The sequence below is a fragment of the Elephas maximus genome, chromosome 22, assembly GCF_024166365.1.
Source record: "Elephas maximus indicus isolate mEleMax1 chromosome 22, mEleMax1 primary haplotype, whole genome shotgun sequence".
Lineage (NCBI taxonomy): Eukaryota > Metazoa > Chordata > Mammalia > Proboscidea > Elephantidae > Elephas > Elephas maximus.
This window is the reverse complement of record NC_064840.1, coordinates 69,432,152-69,438,151: the sequence shown is the minus strand read 5'-3', so window position 1 is coordinate 69,438,151 and position 6,000 is coordinate 69,432,152.

Here is a 6,000-nt window from a genome sequence, read left to right as displayed (position 1 = left end):
AGTATCAATTTTTGGTATTTCGGTTGTCAAGAAAGTCTTATTTCTAGCATCCTAATTGAAAACAAAAACTATGATCCTAAAGCTTTTTTTGCTCTTTGGTTTACGTATGTATGTACGTGTGTGTCAACTTGTTGTTAGCTGCTGCAAAGTGGGCTCCAACTCACAATGTCCCTATGCACAACAGAACACAACTCTGCGGAGCCCCGCGCCATCTTCATGTTTGTTTGCATATTGGTTATTTTCTCCTGTGAAACGGAGCCATCAATTTCCAATCCTTGCTTGTCATGCAAAGATGCATTTAACCCTGGGTTTGTAGTCTGGTTACAAATTTCTTTCCTTACTACAAGTGTTCTCGCGTTTATTCTGTTTATTTCCCCCTTTGGATCAAAGAATTTTTAAACGAGTTCAGCCTTAAAAATCACATGTTTGATCTCGTTCTTATACAATTTACTAGGCTTTTTTAAAAATTATACCATTAAAAAATTTGAAACATGAATCATTTATATCTTGTGATATATCCAGAGACTTACACACTACATTAAGATTATATATTGTATTGGTCTAAAAAGATCCTTTTACATATCCATAATCCTCAAAAGATTGAAAACAGTTTTAGAGTTCAAAAACCATTTGACAATTGGGATTTGAATTATGATATTGAAATTGATATAGGGAATGTACATAAAGATCTCCTTCAATGATGATGGAATAAAAAAAATCAAATTTGAAATTCTTTCTTTGAAATTAAAAGCTACAAATCATTATTACTAAAAAGAGCATAGTTCTTGCCCCTAGTCCCAGCCTTCTGCCCAAAATGTGGTCCAAAAAGACCTTTTCGAATTTATCATGTAAGTTAAGTGCCATCAAGTCAGTTCCGACTCCAAGCAACCCTGTGTACAAAAGAACGAAACCCTGCCCAGTCCCATGCATCCTCACAATCATTGCTATGTTTGAACCCATTGCTGCAGCCACTGTGTCCCATATCGTTGAGGGTCTTCCTCTTTTTCGCTGACCCTCTCCTTTACCAAGCATGATGTCCTTCTCCTGACAACATGCCCGAAGTCTCACCACCTTCACTTCTAAGGAGCATTCTGGCCTTACTTCTTCCAAGACAGATTTGTTTGTTCTTCTGGCCAACCATGGTGTACTGAATATTCTTTGGCAACATCATAATTCAAAGGCATCAATTCTTCTTTGGTCTTCCTTAGTCATTGTCCAGCTTTTGCATGCATATGAGGCGACTGGAAATACTATGGCTTGGGTCAGGAGCTCCTTAGTTCTCAAAGTGCTACCTTTGCTGCTTAATAATTTAAAGAGACCTTTTGCAGCAGATCTGCCCAATGCAATGGGCTGTTTGATTTCTTGACTGCTGTGCCCATGGGCGTTGATTGTGGATTCAAGTAAAATGAAATCCTTGACAACTTCAATCTTTTCTCCCTTTATCATGATGTTGGTAAGTGGTCCAGCTGTGAGAACTTTTGTTTTATGTTGAGGTGTGAGAATTTTTCGTCTAGCTGTGAGAATTTTGTTTTATGTTGAGATGCAATCCACACTGAAGGCTGTAGTCTTTGATCTTCATCAGTAAGTACTTCAAGTTCTCTTCCATTTCAGCAACAAGGTTGTGGCGTGTGTATCTCAGGCTGTTAATGAGTCTTCCTCCAATCCTGATGCCTCGTTTTTCTTCATACAGTCCAGATTCGCAGATTATTTGCTCGGCATAGACTGAATAAGTATGGTGAAAGGACACAACACTGATGCACACCTATCCTGACTGAAACCATGCAGTATCCCCTTGTTCTGTTTGAACAACTGCCTCTTGGTCTATTTACATATTCTGGATGAGCACAATGAAGTGTTCTGGAATTCCCATGCTTTGCAGTCTTATCCATAATTTATGATCCACATAGTCAAATGCCTTTGCATAGACAATAAAACACAGGTAAACATCTTTCTGGTATTCTCTACTTTCAGCCAAGATTTATCTGACATCAGCAACGATATCCCTCCTTTCATATCCTCTTCTGAATCTGGCTTGAACTTCTGGCAGTTCCCTGTTGGATATACTGCTGCAACCGTTTTTGAATGACCTTCAGCAAAATTTTGTTTGCATGTGATATTAATGATATTGTTTGATAATTTCCGCATTCAGTTGGATCACATTTCTTGGGGACAGGCATAAATATGGATCTCTTCCAGTTGGCTGGGCAGGTAGCTGTCTTCCACATTTCTTGGCGTAGACGAGTGAGCACTTCCAGTGCTGCATCCAATTGTGGAAACATCTCAGTTGGTATTCCATCAATTCCCAGATCATTGTTTTTTGCCAATGCCTTCAGTGCAGCTTGGACTTCTTCCTTTGGTACCATCGGTTCCTGATCACGTCACCTCCTTTTCTTTCTCTCCGGTCTTTTTAATGACCTCTCACTTAATGTATGACATTCTTGATGTCATTCCACAATCGTACGGTCTTTGGTCATTAGTGTTCAACGCGTCAAATCTATTCTTGAGATGGTCTCTAAATTCAGCTGGGATATACTCAAGGTCCCACTTTGTCTCTTGTGGACTTGTTCTAATTTTCTTCAGTTTCAACTTGAACTTACATATGAATAATTAATGGTGTGATCCGCAGTCAGCCACTGGCCTTGTTCTGACTGATGATATTGAGCTTTTCCACCGTCTCTTTCCACAGACGTAGTCGATTTGATTCCTGTGTATTCCATCTGGTGAGTTCCATGTGTGTAGTCACTATTTATGTTGGTGAAAAAAGGTATCTACAGTGAAGTCGTCACTGGTCTTGCAAAATTCAATCATGCAATCTCCAGCATGGTTTCTATCATCAAGGCCATGTTTTTCAACTACCAATCCTCCTTCTTTGTTTCTAACTTTCACATTCCAATCACCAGTAATTATCAGTGCATCCTGACTGCATGTTTCATTAATTTTAGACTGCAGAAGTTGGTAAAAATCTTGAATTTCTTCATCTTTGGCTTTAGTGGTTGATGCATAAATTTGAATGAGTCATTATTAACTCTAGGTGTATAGATATTATCCTATGACGGACAGCACTGTACTTCAGGATAGTGCTTGAAATGCTCTTTTTGACAATGAATGCAATGCCATTCCTCTTCAGGTTGTCATTCCTAGCATAGCAGATCATATGATTGTCTGATTCAAATGAACAATACCAGTCCAATTCAGCTCACTAATGCCTACGATATACAGTGTTTATGCGTTCCATTTCATTTTTGATGACTCCTAATTTTTCTGGATTCATACTTCGTACATTCCACGTTCAGATTATTAATGGATGTTTGCAGCTGTTTCTCATTTTGAGTCATGCCACATCAGCAAATGAAGGTCCTGAAAGCTTGACTCCATCCATATCATTAAGGTTGACCCTACTTTGAGAAGGCAGCTCTTCCCCAATCGGATTTGGAGTGCCTTCCAACCTGGGGGGCTCAACTTCCGGCACTGTATCAGACAATGTTCCGCTGCTATTCATAAGGTTTTCATTGGCTGATTCTTTTCAGAAGTAGACCGCCAAGTCCTTCTTCCTTATCTTAGTCTGGAAGCTCAGCTGAAACCTGTCCACCATGGGCAACCCTGCTGGTGACCCCAGTGGCACAGCTTCTAGCATCATGGCAACACACAAGCTCCCACGGTACGACAAACTGACAGAAGCGTGGAGGACCCATAGACACAGAGGTTAGGGTTTACAAGATATATATTTGGGGGACATAATTCAATCCATAAAAGACTCACAGCATACTAGGCGAACCAAAGGCTGAAAAAGAAAGGCTAAATCTGGAAAAAACCTGTAGGACAAACATACAATACCTGAGAAAGGCTCACACTGGGTGTTAGCAATGATAACCAAGATAGTTCTCCCAGTGTTGATACTTGGGGCACTTTAATGTGTAAATATGATTCCAATATTCTATCATTTGTACTTGCAATGTAACAAGACTTTTACTAGAGTTTGTTAAAATGTTAGATCAAATCTTAGGGACATATTTTTTCCAATATTAAACTGGTAGAAAATTGTAGAGAGTGATGTATGTCATCTGAACTTTGGTATTAAAAATCAAGAATAGTTCTACCAGAAAAACTTTAACCCAGGACATGTTCTCAGGATATGCCTGTACTTCCTTTTCACTCCTGTGGCAAACCCAGGGTTGAGCCAGGGGATAATGCCAACAGGTTATGCCAGTTGCTGTCTTTTCAGGAAAGTGAAATCTTAAATCATTCCATGGGAGATGGGGTGTGACACGTTTCCCCTTCACCTCTAACACATGCCCTCACACACAAAGTCAGTGGGATGCTTTAGGTTATAATATATTCATGTATTTTTCCTCCATCAATCGGGAGTAAGTCTAATTCTATATTCTTTTCATGCCAACAATCTGGAAAATATTAACTGTTGTTCAAAAAGATTACTTGAGGTGCAACAAAATCTTGGAGGGTCTTCTGAATGAATAAATTCATAAAAATGCAAATATAGGGTTGATGTAAAGATTAATTAACATAAAGAAATAGAATAGCATACTTTTAGCATGAGGCAGATGTTCAATAATTGCTGACTGGATAAAAACCTAATCTTTAACTAACCAAACATGCTCAACCGGTTAGACCATTTTTTCAAAATAAAAAACTGCAATCCAACTAAGTATATATCCTAGGGAAATGAGAGCAGTGACACGAATGCACACCCATGTTCACTGCAGCGTTATTCACAACAGCAAAAAAACAATTAAGTGCCCATCAATGGATGAATGGATAAACTATGGTACATACACCCAATGGAACACTATACAACGTTGAATAATAATAATGAATCCACAAAACATCACACAACATGGATGAACCCGGAGGATATTATGCCAGGTTAAATAAGTCAATCACAAAAGGACAAATATTGTATGAGACCACTATTATAAAAAGTCAAAAAAAGGGTTACACACACACACAAACCGAAAAACTGCTTTTTCACATGTGTTAATGTCACAGAACCTAAATTATTCTTACCTAATAAAGGAGACTAGCCTTTAAAAATAAACAAAAGGAATTACAAACCTTTATATGCAATTTCCCACGACAACAAAGTAGAATACAATATTTTGAGATTAACAGTTCCACAGATATTTCAAAGGAGACCTAAAAAACTCAGGTTTTTTTTTTTTTAAATAGTTATAAGATTTAGAAATAGGGTAGTAGTAGTAAATAGGACAGTTATAAAGCAGACAGCAATGCTTATACCCCAAGAAGTAAGACTATATTCTTGTAAATTCTTTGTCTTTAGCTAACGAGTTCCTTTTAAGTCTTACTTCCACATTAAATTAGTGTCATCAACCCCTTCTCAGTTTCTTTTCATTAACATCTGCTAATTAGAAAACTGTAGTCACTGCCCTTAGAGCTGTATTAATCAGAAATCATTTAAAAAAGTTGGCCTTGTAGGAGTCAAGGGCTGAATTTTCTCCCTCCACAATCCCATTTTTCAAACTGAATGGGTTAACTGGGAGTTTACCATGTAATTCAAGCAACACCAACATCGTATGAACTGAAAATAAACTATGTAAAAAAAAGTACTTAACAGTTTTAAGGTACCATGTATGCCTAAATATGAGTCAAGCTATTTCCTTTTTCTCTAAAATTATCCCATTGAAAAGAGGATGGAGCCTTACTCTATTTTGAAGACTTAAATAATTACTTCATGTAATAATGTCTTTGGAGGGGAAACATGCATCTGAATGGCCTCAACTAAAAGCAGTTTTGTACACAGATTTTACAGTCTTGTATAGCACACATGTACACAGGTCTTAAAAGGCATATACTGCAAACCACTTTGAAGTGAGGATGAAATGCTTCAGGAAAGTCTGTTAGAAGGCTCAGAAAAGTTCTAATGGTGACAAAGACACAGGACTATCAGAGATATGTGAAAGGATGCTGAGTGAAAGTGATTTACAAAATAGAGTAAGGAAATGAAATCATCTAAAAATATTTTTA